General features: G+C 38.5%; 1 pseudogene; it reads left to right on the forward strand.

Annotated features, from left to right (window-relative positions):
- Window positions 1-4,558: 4,558 nt before the first annotated feature.
- LOC149147417 (histone H2B.9-like) lies at window positions 4,559-4,983 on the forward strand (annotated as a pseudogene).
- The last annotated feature ends 12,998 nt before the right edge of the window (window positions 4,984-17,981 follow it).

The following is a 17,981-nucleotide window of genomic DNA, read 5'->3' on the forward strand; positions in this document are numbered from 1 at the left end:
TTTTGAACATTACAAAGGAGATGACAACAAATAATATTTGTATATGATTATCCAAGGGACAATAGGTACTGGAAAGTCTCACTTGATTAGTGTTATTAAACAAGCACTTGAAATGGACTCTCTTCCTCATAAGAGCCCATTTCTTCTTTTGGCCCCTACTGGTGTTGCAACATTCAACATATCTGCATCAACAATACACTCAACTCTTCATATACCAGTAAGGAACTTCATTGGTTTACAAGGGTCAAATTTTCTTACCTTACAAGAGGAGATGAAACATGTTAAGTACATCCTTATTGATGAGATGAGTTTTATAGGGAGAAATTTTTTGACACATATTGATGCTCGGCTTCGTCAAGATTTTCCTCATAATAAAGATGTTTCTTTTGGCCTAATATCAATTATATTAGTTGGAGATTTGGGGAAACTACCTCCTGTTATGGATAAACCTGCATATGCATCTGAAGGTCATGCAAAAAAATTATGGAATTTATTCACAACTGTTGTAACTCTTGATACAATATTCAAGCAATATGGATAAAGCAATGATCAAAGATGTTTTCGTCATCTATTAATGAACATTAGAGATGTGATTCCAACAATAGAAGACTGGAAATTACTAATGACACGTACATATTCCAATTTGGATGCTTCAACAAAAGAGTCATTTAATAAGGCTATACATTTGTTTGCAACAAATGATGATGTGCACAATCACAATAAGTGTTTCTTGATGTCCCTAAATCACCCTATTGCATGTAGTGTTGCTACAAGATCAGATAGCAACCACACCATTGAAGCAAATGAGTAAAATTTGGATAATGATCTCCTTCTTGCTATTGGAGCTAGGGTTATGCTTACTTCAAATTTATGGACTAATGCAGGACTTGTCAATGGTGCCCTTGGAGTAGTTCAAGATATTGTGTATAATCTTGGAACATCACCTCTGATCCTCCAACATATGTTTTAGTAAAATTTGATAATTATGTTGGAGTTCCATGGGATGAATTATCCCCTGATACTATTCCTATCATACCTATTGAAAGAGGTCATAATAGATGAATTCCATTGAGACTTTCTTGGGTATTAACAATTCATAAGTCCCGGGGATTGACATTAGAGAAGGAAAATATTAATATTGGAAGGGTAGCGCGACAAGATCTTACTTTTATAGCGATATCTTGAGTTAAATGTTTGGATGGCCTTCTATTTCGACCTCCTTTTCCCTACGATCGATACGAAAAGATGGCAAAGTTTTCTGGTGTGTCTAAGAGAAAAGCAGAAGAAGAGAGATTAAGATTAATTGTTAAGTAATTTATGTGTTTTTGAATATTTTCTTTATATCATATCTAAATGAAATGATTAATGCATTTTTTTCAATATATTACTAAGTATTTCATTTTGTTGATTACTAAAAATTGTTACATTGATATTATTTGTTACTATTTGTATTTATAATCATGTAAATTTCAAGGTATGATGTACAAGTAAAAAATATACATAATTATGATAATCTAAAAATGTGACATTGTTTCCCCTAACTGGAACTAGCCCACATCCATCTAACTCTAGATCTATCATACGCAGAGAGGGATCAAATTCATCGAGGTGCAAATATTTCCTCAAATTCTACACTTCAAAAATAAGGTTTGCACTACGAGGGATTTGATCCCTTTCTACACATGATAGATCTGAAGTTAGATGGATCTAGGCTAGTATTAATCAATCTCTGTAATGAAAATATGGGAATGAAGTAGATAGGCAAGATACAACATAAATCTACCCTTTACATTCTTCTTTGAGAACTCTTATCATGTCTTCCATAACACACACAGATGGCTCTTTCTTCCCATCTTCATCTTCACTCATAAATTTCATGCCCTTGAATCTTATCTTCGCGGCTCTCTGTCTCAGTTGATTTCCTTTTTCTTCCCTCATCAACATTCTTACAATTCTCTCCACCGTGTTCCATCTCCACAGACATGCCCGACCTTACATTCAAGGCCAGTTCCAGAGTTTTATTATTTCTTTGGATATCTAAAAAAAATACAAACGAGGTATGCGAAAATGTTCCATGAAGCCAAATCTGAACAAATGTAGATGAAAACAATAGACTAAACAATTATATATGAAAGAAAAACAACAAGATGCATATAAAAATGAGTAAAATAAAGAGAGGCATGTGCTGCTCTCATCTGTACATACTTGTTTTTCATCATTAATCTGATAATAAAACTCAACACAACAGATACAAAATCGTTCAATCTTATTAGTAATTTCTTGATCAGATGAAATATTTATGCTAACAAAACTGTTCAATATTCGACCGCATCAAGTCCTGGAGTTTTGGTTGGAATTCGTTAATGGTCTCCAGCTTTGGCTTCCATGATCTGCAAGTCCTCAATCTCAACTCTGCAAGTGTTGTTCATGGCTCTATATCATACTCTGTATTTAACTTCGCACTGCAACTTCCTTCTCCAATAATAAATCATCATTTTTCCTTTATGGTAGAAGGGGACGCATGAGGTCTCCAAAGAGGGGGAGTATTCTGGCGCCATAGTTACTTCCATCTACGTTCATGGCGAAACTGATGTTGAATGCGAGGTTGGCCATGTTTGTCCTAGAGAGCACTGATTTCAGCTTGGCCATGGGAAGAAGAAAATAGAGATGCCCCACTTCTAGCTCTTCTCCTTTGGCCGTCAAAGGATTAATCCGAGGCGTAGTCTACACACTAGAATGTAGTTTCAATCACGCGGGGAACTGCAGTTTGAGTGCAGCTCGAGCACGTCGTGGAGGTGGAGTTTGAGTGCAGCTGGAACGCATCGTGGGAGAGAGGAGGATGTAGCTACACAGTTACTGACAGAGACGGAGATGGTTGTCGATGGAGACAGAATGAAAACTAAGATGGAACGAGTCAACTTGTAGCCAGAGATCATTAGAAAAAGAGTAGTTGAATTCATAGCTTAAGTAGAAGTGAATATTACTATGAATATTCTAGAATGTTCTCTTGAAGTTAAATCCCTATCACCCACACATTAATTATTACTAGATAGATTAAAATTATAAAATTTTGTTACAAAATAAACACATATATGGACATAATTAAATGAAAATTTTGGAAACCCTACAACCCACATATTAATTATTACTAATTAAATTAAAATTCTAAAAGTTTGTTACAAAATAAACACAATTATGGACATAATAAAAATAAAAATTTAGGAACCCTATTCTAAAATGAACATCTTAACATGAAATCCCATTCTAAAATAAACATCTCAACATAAAAATAAACACACAATTTTTCAAAATCCTATTAAAAAATAAACACAATGTAAAAATGAACATGCCTATGATATTATAACTTATAACATTTTTTTCTTAAATTAAATAAGAAAATGAAAAATTCATTATTAACATTCCAATAAAACCCTTTAAAACCCACCATGAACCTTGAAGGAAGTGTGGATTAGCCCCCAGAAATTTATCCCCCACACACACATATATTTTTCCAACCATAGTACGTTATTTAAGTTACGCTAACCTTTATTATCATTGTTGAATTTATTTTTAACTCCCACTTTGCTACCATGATTTTTAAAGTTTAACCATCTTAAAATAAATCTCAACTAACAAAACTGACATTATATTCAAAATATTTATTTATAACTTATATAAAAGTTTTAGAAATTTGAAAATAAAAATAAAAATGAGTAGTGGTTAAGTATTTCACTAAAACCCTTGAAAAGAAAAAAAGAAAAAACACAACATAAAAAACAATAAAAATTGCATCTTTAAGATATTCCATAAAAACCTTTAAACCAACCATGAACTATTGAAAGAAGTTTCGATTGGCTTTAAAGAATTTATTGATGAGGATGATGATGATTAACTTTTGGGCGTCAAGAAAAGAGAGTCTAATCGTGATTCTTCAAAATCTTGTTTCTGGATGAAAGAAGGGTTCCAAGATTGTTATAGTTGGGTTGGCTTAATAACTCAAGAAGATTGGTGGTGTGGCTGATGATAATGAACTGAACGCAGATGTGGGCAAGAGTTGGACAATCTAAAAGGAAGTGATTTTTATCCTCCACCTTCTTAATATCACAAATCTGACAAATTCTGTTGTTCTAGGAAATCGTGGGCTGTCTAGTCTCACTTTGAAGCTAATTCTAACAATGTTCCTTTCATTCTTAGTGCTTGAACAAGTAGAGATATTGTAATGCTTAACATTTTGGGCAAGTTAAAATTAAATAAAAATAAAATTAAAATTAATAATTATAATTACAATTAATAATTAAATCAGTAGATTTATTCTAACTTCAAATTAAGATCAAATTTCTTAAAATTCAAACAAACATCCAAGTTTGAATCCACAATTTGGATCTATCCTAAGTCAACAACCCACGGGGCACCAGATCAACTAATAGGCTAGACACTCCGGTGCCTATATAATGAAACGACTTCCCGCTTTAACTTTTCGTAGACGCTTTTATTTTACGTATGTTGCCACCCTGAGGCGTTTCTGTGCTTTCGGGTTCGAATCCCGATAGTGGCATCAATGGACCCGAAGGCAGAGAAGAAGCCAGTGGATGGGAAAAAGCCAATGGCGGGAATTCCCCCTCAACAGAAAAGAAGCCTTTGAAGTCGGAGAATAAGCTACTAAGGGAAGGCGACAAAAAGAGCAAGAAGCGCAAGAAAAGTGTGGAGACGTACAAGATCTATCTCTTCAAGGTTCTGAAGCAGAAGCAGGTCCATCCAGAAATGGGTATTTCCAGCAATGCCATGGGAATCATGAAAAGTTTTATCAATGATTTATTTGAGAAACTCGCGACCGAGGCATCGATACTCTCTTGCTACAAGAAGAAGCCAAGTATCACTTCCCGGGAGATCCAAATAGTCATAAGACTCGTTCTTCGACGGGAGCTCGCCAAGTACGTTGTGTATGAGGGTACTAAGGCTGTTACAAAATTCAGCAGCGCTTAGAGTCCGGTCCTCTCTTTAGACAATTTATTTTAAATATATCTAGGGTTTTATAACCGACATCTGATTCGGGGGAATCACATTCTGGTCTGTCTACCTCACAATTTTTGGTTCTTTTTCTTTTGTAAGTCTCCGAAATGGATTCTTATTCTCAGTCTTCTTCTCTTGTATTTCTCTTGAATTGAGATTTCACATGTTCCTTTAAAGATTTGAAGCCAATATAATACATTTATTATTTGGTTTAGAATAAAAAAATGCTTTCACTGAACTATACTGTTAGTCTAAGTACTCTAGATGCTCAGCAGCTTGGATAATTGGAAGAATTACATGAATTTAATATGGTCCGAGGTTCTCCATGTGACATGGACACAGAGAATGCGGTAGGAATTTTGGCAGCAGAGGTTTATAATTTGATTGATCCTGTTTTGTTTTCTATTGATATTTCAGGTTGATTTGGAGATCTCAAAAACTTCTAAATGAATACACTTCAAAGGGTTGGAATGGTGTAATTTTGGCAGGCTGAATTGAAAATTTTTAAATGTGACTGCAAAATGAAAACAACAGAAGGTTTGGTTCTCTGCATAATGTATTTACATGTACTCATGAAAGTTTAAACTATTAATATATTTTAGATTCTAGCATAAACAAGAAATATTTTAACGATTTAAATGTTTTTTTTATAAATAATATTGTAGGCAATTATTTTAGTTGTAAAATTCATATTTAAAGTGTACGTCAATATTTAATAAAAAGAGATATAATTTATTATTAAAATTAATAATCATATATATAGAAAATAGATAAATTTTTAGAAAATGTCCAAAAAAATAGCTCATTTGTGAAATTTCATCCTTAAAATTTTCTCACTACACTACATAATATATATATATATTTATAATTATCCATAATTATAATGTTATTTGGCTTATACTTTTTTCGTTGAACTTTTTATTAATGAAATAAAAAGTTACATAGCATATGCATTTAAGCATTCAAAAAATAGTGAAATCAGCATAAATGTCCAAAGCAAAGTGTGCAAAAGTATGCCACAATCCCAGTCACAAGAAAATATGTTTGTCTAGTAAAAAGGGTCTCCCCAATTTGGAGTAAACGACCCATAATAAGACCACATCTCAAAATACCTTATACAAAAGATACAAGATATATGAAAGTCACCAAGACCTAGATAATGGTGAGAAGGAAAAAACAAAAATTTGTCTAAATCAAATTATATATTGTATGGATGGTGGTCTGACACATGGAATATACCATTGACTGTCTTAGTTATGCACCATATGCCCACATCCTGCTAAAGGCCCTCCTTAGATATGAGGTCCGCTGGTGTATTCCGTTCCGTGTAGATATGGCAAGTAGTAATAAGATCAAATGACATTTTTAAAAAGAGATTTTATTCAATGATAGGGATCAAAATGTGATTTTGACATCTCTTAGTATTGTTGAACCCGTTTATAGCATTCATGGAGTCATCAAATATTTGAACTGAACCAATCCCCAAGTGAATGAGCCAGCATGAAAGAAAATTTAAAGAAGTAACTCAACATAGTTGTTTGTGCCTCTTTTGATACCCACAGAAGCTTTTAAAGATCTGTTTTCATTTATATGTATAACCAACCCTGATCCACACCGATTCTCAGCATCCAAAGCACCATCAAAGTCTTCCTGTGGGATATCATGTCTAATGTGTTATGCACTGATATTTCTAATTGATTGAGGGGGATCAATGGAAGGGAGGAGAGTGAAGATCAAAGCACACTCTATAGCAATCAGAGAAGGAGAGTAAGAAACTCACTTGAAGATGCATTTATTCCTTTCTATCCAAATCCGCTAGGAGATAATCAGAGGGATGTTTTTTATGTTTTTGTCTGAGGTCGTAGTCCACCAACTTTTCCAAGATGCCCCACAAATTTTCCCATTCCAGATTGATCTGATTCCTAAGAGAGACAATGTTGTTTCCCACACTTTGATGGAGAACAAACATTTTAGAAGTAAATGGCTCACATATTCTTCAAAGTCCTTGCACAAGATACACCAAGTAGGACCATGTTTGTTTTGTTTCTGTAAATTTTCCCATGTAGGCACTTTGTTCTTTAGTATACATGAAAAGAACAATTTGGCTTTTGCTCAACTTTTTAGTTTCCAAAGTATCGAGTCATCAAGAAACAGTGTCCAAACTTTGGGGAGTAATGCCATGATGCAGCGTGAACCCATCGAAGAGGGTCTGGATAATCCATGATCCTAACATTTCTACGATGGAGTTCCCTAATTTAAATTTTCCACTCTTGACCCCATTGGGGATCTAATTGAATATTCTCTACAGATTTCCACCCCTGATGCCAGATTGTAGTTATCTCTACCTTTTTTATCTAGTCTAGGAAGAACAGACCTTGTGCATGAAGGAAGTCCATAACCCCTCTAGATAGTGTAAAAGCCCCATTGCACCCTACTCATGGGTCAATGCCGACTCAGATCTTTCCCCATTTCCAACGTGCCATGCAAGTCCTTCTTCCACTAGCCTGAAATATTATATAGTTTCCTTGCAAATGACTGATGGTTTGGAATAGTGTTTTTTGGGCCTGCGTATCCAATCATCCATGGGGACGAGATCGATGTATTTACTTTTTACCACCGCTGTCCATAAATTATCCTTTGTTAGAAGCCTCCACCCTGATTTGGCTACTAGAGAGGATGCAAAAGGTTGAAGGTCCTTTATACCCCATTCTCCTCATTCCTTTGGACGAGCAATTATGTCCCATGCTACCCAAGGTAACACTACATCCTCCTTTGCCCTAGCCTAGAGAAAACGATTACAAAGTTTCCTAATTTTGGATAGAATACCTTTTGGGACCCATGTGAGGGAAATCCAATATACATGAATGGAAATAAGAATGGATTTAATGAGGACCAATCTTCTAGCTCTAGACAACCATTTAAAACTCCATAGTTTGATACGATTCTCGATTTTCGACAACAGTAAGTTCCAATCCTGTTTTTTAATAGGAATCATGTTTTAAATGGAACCCCAGGTATTTTAGGTTGTCCCCCATAGGGATAAATTCGTAGGGGAGGGATGTGGAAATTCTTTCTAAGTCATTTCCCAAGAGTCCTTCATGTGTTATTGAGGATTTCTGAGAATTTATGCTCATTCCTGTAGCCTTAAGGAACAGATCCAAGGAGAGCTTCAGCTGATTGACATCTTCCCAAGATCCATTACTGAATAATAGAATGTCATCCACAAAGAGAAAATGAGAAATGAAAAGATTTTTCGCAACTTCTATTCCTTTTAGGTCACCTCTCCTCTTGGCCGAAAGAAGTAACTGACTTAGCCCTTCAGTAGCCAATAAAAATAGGAGAGGGGATAAGGGGAAACCTTGTCTAAGCCCTCTGTGACTGTGAAAAAAAAGAGAGGCAGCCCCATTTATGAGAACAACAAAAGACACATTAGATATGGAACCCATAATCCAGTTGATGGAATCAATAATAAAGCGCAAGTGGTTCATCGGTAGTCTTAGGTATATATAATTAATCCTATAATATGCTTTTGAGAGGTCAATTTTAAAAATCATGCATTTTTTATTTGACTTCTCAATGTTTTGCATTGTTTCTTGGGCCACCCCAATAGCTTCTTGGATTTTCGTGATATCAAGAAAGCTAATCCGTTCTTTGGATATACTACTTGATAGAATTGGTTTCAGCCGATTTGCAATAATGTTAGTTATGATTTTGTAAAGTCAGCTACAAAGGGAGATAGGTATGAACTCTTCAAAGGAGTCTGGGTCATTAGATTTTGGAATTAGAGCCAGAAAGGTTGTATTAAAAGGTTCATAGATGAAGCCCCTGCTCCTTGATTCTTCCACCACCCCAAAAATCTCTTCCCCAAGTAGTTCAAAGAAATGTTGGAAGAACTCAACAGTCCAACCATCGGGCCCTGGACTCTTATTTTTGTTGCATAGCCTTCCAAACATCTTTGACTTCAATTTTCATTACAGGGGCCATTAGCCTCTCATTATCTTCCTCCTCTGCACATCTAGGGAAGAGCTGGGCCACCCAGATAACCTCAGTGATTGTTTCTCCCTCAGGAGCTTTGAATAATTTTTGAAGTGGTCTCTTCCCATAGTAGCCAGTTCATTGAAATATTTTTCCTTACCCCCATCATCCCGACTCATTTCCTATATGGTATTTGTGTTTTTTCTCCCCTTTGCATAATTCTGGCAGAACTTGGTGTTTTCATCCCCAGTTGAAAGCCAGATGGCTGGACTTTTGATTCTCCATTCTTCTTCAATGTCATTTAAAATCTTCCTCCTCCTTGTCTCTAAATTTTTTATCCTGTCCCTCTTCTCCTTTGTCTCATATCCATCCTCTTCCGGGCTTTCCAACCCTTCTAGTTCCTCCCCAATCCACCTTGTGATAAAGGAAAGTGTTCCCTCTATGGATAGAGGCAACCCCTCTAGCCCTGGAGTGGGTCTAGTCACAACAAAGACAAAAAATCAATCAATTCCATTAAATAGTCATTGTTGGAGGCCTACCTCAAACCGGTGGTTGATGAAGTTTTCGTTGCACTGCTCCAGCTTCCGTTTCTTTCTCCTCAACGAGAAATAAACCTGAAACACCATAGGAAAACAACAGAGCACGTAACAGAGAACAACAGTGATCTATTTACTTATAAAGTCAAGAAATCATAAGCTATCAAGTAAATTATACACAAGATATAGGAAATCATCATTGATTGTATTAAAATGATTCAAAAGCAAAGCTTATAACTAAGTCTTGACATCACAAGCCTTCTCAGAGGGTCCAACCAGTATGTTTCTTCAAGCATTCACTCTCAAGAATGGGTCTCCCAAATAGATATTATCTCTCTCTCGCTCACAAGCTCTAATACAAGGTCAAGGCACTCCATAATCTGTTACAAAACTATTAGCAATCTCACACTTGTCACAGTCACACCAAAGCTATCTACTTAGTTTCAAAGAAAACTCAAAAGAACTAGCCAGCACCGCAAAACTAAAGACCTAGCAGATCATAACAGTGGTGAGTGATTTTATAGGAGAAGGTGTCTCCACGAAATGAGGGAGAGGGATCTTATCCTTAAGGGAGGTTGCACAAGAGGCAGAACCACCATCCCAGAGGAGGAAAAGCGACCCAAACTGACCCAACAACCAACTCTAGAAACACCCAGAAGGCCGACTGTTTGAACAAATTCACCAAATCTGGGTCGTCACAAGTCATGAACTAAGGATCAGCGATGACATCGCAAGGAGGCAATGCATTCAGATGAATCATCATTGTAAATAGCTGGGAGCTTCATGCTGAGCCCTAAAATCACACCGTCGCGGGAAACACGTGTACCTCAGCAACGGTGTCACGACGAGACAGTTCATGACAAGGGATCGTCGCACCTTTTAATGTCTTATTAGCGACAATGCAAAAACATAGGAAAAAGGGTCAGTTCTTCAGCATCAGAGAGCACTGTTTATTATTTTTCCATAAGTGGAAAGATATGGACATGTGTATTTGATACATTACACAGTAGAGGGACTGAGATGAGGACAGTGAAAAATTATTGTGTAACAGATGCCCCCTAAAGCATGAAGCCCGAGAGAGTGGGAGGGATGATATGCTTTACGAAACCATGACTGAACTGGAACACCACCTTGAAGAACCTATAGGTGCAAGTACAACTGATATCTCTGATAGTGAAATACAAATAGTCGAGGCATGGGTGTAGCCATCCAAAAGACATATGAAACTTGGTCTGTGGTATGGATGCAGCCACCCAATTGATAAGACCATATATAATGATAAAGATATGATCGCAGCCATCCAATCAAAGAGTCATGTATGTAATCTCGAACCAATCCACACAGCCCAAACATATGTAAGCTTTGTCTGGGATCTTGAAACCTTATCGATCTTAATACAAATTCTAGCATGCGAACAAATGTGCTGAAGTCAAGCATGATAGAAAGTCATTTGATTACTAGTCAATAATGAAAACCATTAACAAGCGCAAGAGAAACCACCAATAATGATAATGGATCTCAAGGTATGGCCAGTACAATCCACTAAGTGTGAAGAATGGGCTGAAGTCGAACACTCGTGGAATCACCCAATCGAAGACCAATGATGAAAGTCTGTCACCAAGCACGAAGAACTTGCCATTGAGGCATGCAAGATCAAAGGTACCGAAAGGGATCTCTAGATCAATCTCCTGGATAATGAGTTGGTGTCGACAGGAGACGATCTGTCGTAGGAGGGCCATAATGTTTCCCCCATCAACAACGCAAGATAAGGAACAAATGGTAGATGGTGAAATAGAGCATTAGAGGAGGAGGTAAGGGTGTGAACTGCAGAAGGATTATACTCTTGAACATATCGGCGACACGACTTCGGAGTGCAGCAGCATCTTAGTACCAAGGGATCAGAGGTCTGACGGAGACAACATGGATTAGATGGAATGAGGCAAAATGGCAACCCAAAACCCTGGAAGGCCAATGATGATGTGAGGATATCCCAACCTGACGAGAAGAAAAAGTGTTGATGTTCAAGAGTGACTAGCTACCGTAGGTAACCAATGACGACTTCCAAATTTTCCCCCACCATTGCTGGCGAGTACCCCAATTATTTTTGAAAAACAAGCTTGAAGGGGATAGCATATGCTTGTGATATAAGTTCGACCTTCGGACGAATCGAACCTAGTGATAATTTAACGAGCCCCAGGGAGGAGAAGCTTAAGTCTCGTCATGGTGATGAGTCCAATGTCGTCAAGGTTTAACAAGTCCAACACAGGTAAAACTCGTAGTCTTTTTCATGTTTAAAGAGTTTGAAAAAGACACAGAAAAGAAAACTCCAAGGGGTCCTTTTTCGTAAATTTGTGTCCCTCGAGCCTGAAAAAGTGGAAAACAATACCCGAGAGAACCGCTTGACCATTACAATCAAGGAGTATTGTTCGTAATTAGTGCCTCTGATATGAAAAAGTAAAAGAGCGATCGAAGGCATGTCATTTCATAACCATTATCGAACTCGAAACGACAAAATTTCGGTGACCTTTTCATGTTTATACGGTCAGAAAAGAGCTGAAAATGGACCACCTTTCATTCCATTTAACAAGTTAAAAGGGAAAACTCGGCAATATTTTCGTCTTTTGTAAGGCGGAAAAGGGCTTAAAGAACACTTGTAGAAAATATGGACCAAGCATATATTAATCATTAAACGTATCTGCTGTCCCTGTTTCTGTACAAAAAAAACCACAATATAAGATCCATTCGACAAAAATGCACTATATATTTGAAAATTAGGTTAGAAACCCTAAAACCATAGGCAAAACACCAAAATAGATCACAAAACCCCAAGCCCTATAGTTTAAAACCCTAAAATATGGAAAAAATGACTATAAAAGGGATTATGGTAATTCATTTTCATATTTTCACTTTGAGTTTTTACCCTTAGTAATTTTTGAGTGCATACTTGTGCAATCTTCAGGGCTTGATTTCAGTGCCAATGACCCACCATTCCACCCAACGCTCCTACCAAGTAAGTACACCATCCTTGGCACTGCATTTTCATTGTTTTTAGGTTCAATTTCATGTTCTATAGGTGGATTTTGGTGAATTTTTTGTTTCAAATTCACTCCTCGGTTATCACAAAAATCCCTCACGGGTTAGTGACAACTGAGCATATTAACACACACCACCATCGAGGTCGTCACTAGAGACAGGTGTATTGTTGCGACGATCAAGGAAAAAATGAACTATGAATTTGAGCCATCGCTACTGTTTGAAAAACAGTTGCGACGATGCTGTAAAGTTTGAATTTTTTATAAATCACACATTTTAGCCCATAAAAACAATTCTAATTACATTTTTTCTTCAATGCAAAGCAATAATGGCATTTGTATGGCAAGAGAGAACCCATGATGTCGATGATGAATGGGCAATGAATGACCTTGAGTGCAGAAGAGCCCTGCGTGACTGTGGATTATTGAAATTCTTCCTTACACCACACCTTCGAGCACAGCTAGACTTGCTCGAGCTGTTGATCCATTCTTGGAACCCGAGAGAGGGCAAGTTCGTCATCCGTGGTTAGGACATCGAGTTTGACGCGACGGACATATATTTCTTGACAGGTTTGTCTCATCGTAGTGAGAGACCAATCATGGAGGGTGTATGAGCTACCGGCGAGACTCTTGATATGTTGATAGCGCAGGTGTGCCCAAGGGCGCACAAATCATCCACTAGCGGAAACTGCAGATCCCGACAGTGGGGGATTTGACCCTTCATTCAGTATTGTTTATGGTTATGAGAGTAGCGAGCTCTCAAGCATAGCATGAGGCAACGAAGACCCAACTGCGGTTGGCCCTTGACTGCCTCACTCCGACCATGTACAACTGGGCTGACGCAGTGTCTCTTAGCATGAAGAGGCAACTGACTAAGTGCCGACGGGGGGAGACCAAACAGTTTGGATATGGATCCATTCTGATATTGCTCATGCTGGAGCAGGTACCATCACTTCAGCTACAAGATATGGACCTATATGTGGCTGGACTACTAGAGACTCGCATCACCTGATGGGCACACATGATGCCACGAGGAGGTGGTGGTTGTCCAGTATCATGGGGAGTACTGTTTCAAGAGTGGCTAGATCATCAGAAGATCAACGTCAAGGATTGGACTTACACAGGCACAGACTTCCGAGAAAATCCTAACATGCTTCTCCCACCTGGTGAGTAGTGGGACAAGGTAGGTAAAACACTTGGTCAAACATAACACTATTTATGTGTTTTTTTATAATGTTTTTGGATTTTCACATTCATATGTCTTAATTGTCGTTTCTATGTTATTTATAGATGTGGGACCAAAGAGACCTGTGGGACTGGCTCCTGCAGCATGGAGGGAGGGAAAGAGAGAGCTGGCTCTGGCTCGTCCAGGTGGTAATGCGGAGGAGGCGATTGCCGAGAACCTCAAGGGCCTGACTAATGGGATCCCAGATTACAGGGGGATCGAGGAGGTCCCGGTGCAGTATTAGAGACATACTACCAGTGTGACATCTAGGATGCATAGACTCTTGAGACAAGTAGTGCGGGCAATGGTCTCCTATAGGGAGTAGAATCCACCACAATAGACACCATGCTTACTTTCTTGCTACTTTTGAGATAAATGTGTCTCAGATGTATTGTGAACATAGACTCTATTTTTGACATACACACTTATTTTTTAGCACCTCGGTGTGCCACACGATATTTATATATGCTATCTATGGTTTATTACTATGTCTAAATGCTTGCATACAATGTTTGATTATATATTGCATAAATGTCTGTCTAATAAATGATTTTTCAATGCATCAGTTAATGTGTTTAATCGTCTTGGAATGTGTTGATATGTGATAAAATCAAAATTTCTTTCCAATAATATGACACGTAAATACAACCTTAAAATCTAAGGATTTCTGATGGAATAACACCTGTTAAGTTGGAGGACAACAAGTTGAGAATCTAGATTCACAACCAATGCACAAATATCGAGGTTAATACCCTCGGTCAATAATTCAATGACAGTGCTATATTTAGCAACATTGCTTGTGGTACAACCTAGACAAACACCTTGAAGGTCTACTAACTCACCATGAGTATCGTAGATCACCCATGCTGCAAAGGAGATTTCGGGTACTATGGCAGGCACCATCAGCGAAACCAATGTAAGGTGTACTAGACATCTGCACAAGAAGTAAAAAGACACAATAAGTGACAATTATGTCTACACACCAAGCCACATATGCACACACACACTGAAAACACACGTATGTACATAGCGGATGCACGAAGTTCATGCATAATATTTCTTAAGGTAAAGCCCATTCCGGGGCTTATCTAGAGGATTCCCTTCATAATCGATTAGCTCATAGGCCCCTTTTTGTAAAATGTATTTCACAGTGTAAGACCCATGCCACATAGGCTCGAATTTGCCTACCCCGAGCTTATCATTTGCTTGATCGTAGAGCAGGAATAGGTCTCATTCAATGAAAGAACGAGGGGTAACGGTTTGGTCGAAGTGAGTTTTCACTCTCTTCTTTTGTGCTTCAATGAGTAAAGAGGCTAGTCAATGGGTCTCGTCTAACTGCTCTAGGTAAAGAAGATGTTCTTCTACTAGAGTAGTGTTTGGGAGCAATTCGATAGCTAGTTTAAGAGAAGGGATCTCGCATTCAATCACGAGGGTAGCCTCCAGACCATAAACCAGTTGAAATGGAGTGAATCCAGTGGCATCCTTCACTGAAGTATGGTAGGCCCATAGGGCAGAAAACAACTTCAAATTCCAGTTAAACTTGTTCATACCAATGGTACATTGAAGCATTGTGACCAAAACCTTGTTGACAGCTTCTACTTGGCCATTGGCCTGAGGATAATACGGCGTCGAACTATCATGATGCAAGCCCAGCTGGGTTGTTAACTCAGTCATCATATGACCATGGAAGTGAGAACCATGATCAGTGACAATCACCTAAGGGACTCCGAATCGAGAAATTACATGATTGAATAAAAACTAAGCTGATGTCTTACTGTCATTAGATAATGTGGGCATTGCCTCAGCCCATTTCATAGAATAATCGACGGAAACGATGACATACCCATGCCCCCCGACTGAGCAAAGATTATAGGTCATATAATCAATGCCCCATTTGGAAAAAGGGTCAACAGTAATGACAGGGTGTAGAGGAGAGGGAGGCACATGCATATTCCATTGGTAGATTTGGCACGGATGACAAGAACGGACGGAAAGAATGCATTCCTTAAAAATAGATGGAAAAAAATAACCAGCGCGGAGGATCTTTTGGGCAGTAGCATACCCAGACATATGACCGCCACAGGTGCCAAAGTGGTAGTCGTTCAAAACTCATTCAACTTCCTCAAATTTCAGACAATGGTAGAGAACAGAGTCAACGCCGAGATAGTATAGGGTGTCCCCGATAATGTGATAAGGCTGAGAATGATGGAAAATACATCACCAAGCATCCTCAGACAAATCAGGATGAAAAGAGGATGTCTGAAGGTAGACAATAATATCCCCGTACCAGGGATCGATGGTGCTAATCAAGAACAGAGACTCGTCCAGAATATGGTCCTTTAACTGAGAGGGTGCGGTAGCGGATGGTAGTGAGCAGAGCAATTCAGCGAAAATGAAGGATTTTTAGTCTTGGCAGTAGTAAACTCCAAATAAAACTCTCGAAGGATGACAATCCATTTCGAGTATTTGCCCCCCAGCAACTGACGTGACAGGATGTACATCATTGGGTTGTAGTCAGAAATCACTGTCGTTGTACGCAATATTATATAATGACAGAAACGTTGGACAACATGAACGGCTGCCAACACAAGCTTCTCAACATAAGCATATCGAGTTTCTGTGTCAAGTAAATTGTGACTGAGATAATAGACAACATGCTCGGCACCAACATCATTGTCTTGAACCAAAACCATGCTGATGGTGCTATCGACGGTGGCCAGATAAAGAGTATAGTCGCGGTGATAATCAGGCGGACGTAACAATGGAGCAGAAACAAGGAGTGCCTTGAGTTGCTTGAATGACTCTTGTGCAACAGCATCCCAAACAAAGGAGTTATCCCACTTTAATAACCACGTATAGCCCTTGGCAACTTCAGCATAGTTTGGAATAAAACGACATAAAAAATTTGCTTTACCCTGCAAACTCTACAATTGTTGCAAAGAAGCAGGAGGAGGAAGATTCAAAATGGCTTCAACCTTGAGGGGATCCAAATGGATGCCCTCTTTGGAGACGAAAAACCCAAGAAGTCCACCGGATTCAATGTACAAAACACATTTATGCGGATTAAGATGGATATGGTAGTGTCGATAGCGAAGAAAAATTTCGTGGAGGTGATTTGGATGGTCATGGCGCTTTGCTAAATGGGCCGGAAGGTCATCCAGGTAAAGCTACACAATGTGACAAATATCATGAAATGCATAATTGCGCGTTGGAAGGTAGCACCAGCACTTTTAAGATCAAAAGGGAGTTTCTTATAGGCGAAGGAACCCCACGGGCAGATGAAGGTAGTTTTGTGTTGATCCGCAAGCGATATATTGATATGGTTGTAACCAAAAAATCCATCCATAAACGAATAAATCTCACTTCCAATAGAATCGTCAATGAGCTGGTTAATGAAAGGCGTAGGATAGTTATCTTTGTGACAGGCACGATTAATGTAGCAATAGTCAACACAAACCCTAATAGTGCCCTGCTTCTTGGTCATAGGGACAATATTAGACACCCAATCAATGAGCGGGATAGGGTAAATAAACCTAGCTTTAAGAAGTTTTTCAACTTCTCCTTTAATGGCTATAGCCGTTCGGGGGTGCACGGGGTGTAAATGCTGTCGAACAGGCTTGGCACCTGGATATGTAGGTATTTCATGCACCATGATACTAGGATCAATTCTGGGCATCTCTTAATATGACTAAGAAAAAACATCACGAAATTCTCTAAAAATATTAGTATAAAGTTGAATCTCCTCTGGAGTATAGGTTACTCTGATGTGAATATTCTCAACAACCCCCAGTTTAACAGAGATGTCGATAGGTATGGTTTGTGTAATGTTCCCCATATTTCCTTCAGAGAAAACTTGATGGATTTGAATAGGTGTCTGAAGGGGTTGGGAGGGGACATAGGAAGCAAACTGCTCAAGACAAGTAATCATAACCCTGTGGCTAGGGAGAAACGAGGAGTGATGGTGATGATCAAACCAAGGAGGTTCCTCGAAAGACATAGTCTCGATAATCGCTTCATCAGAAGGAAAGATTTCCTGTAAGGGATCTAAAGAAGTGCTATCTCCGAGCCAAGGGGATTGTATATATGTATCGAGAGCCCTGCTCGAAGGAGCAGGTTCAAAAGATGAAGCCGAGGCAGAAACAATTTCGACATAGTTGAGCTTGGCAGGACTCAACGGCATGACATCGCCCCAAGATTCTACCT

Source organism: Pinus tabuliformis, chromosome 9 (genome assembly GCF_031772625.1).
Source record: "Pinus tabuliformis cultivar Carrire ecotype Pingquan chromosome 9, CPIR1, whole genome shotgun sequence".
Classification (NCBI taxonomy): Eukaryota; Viridiplantae; Streptophyta; class Pinopsida; order Pinales; family Pinaceae; genus Pinus; species Pinus tabuliformis.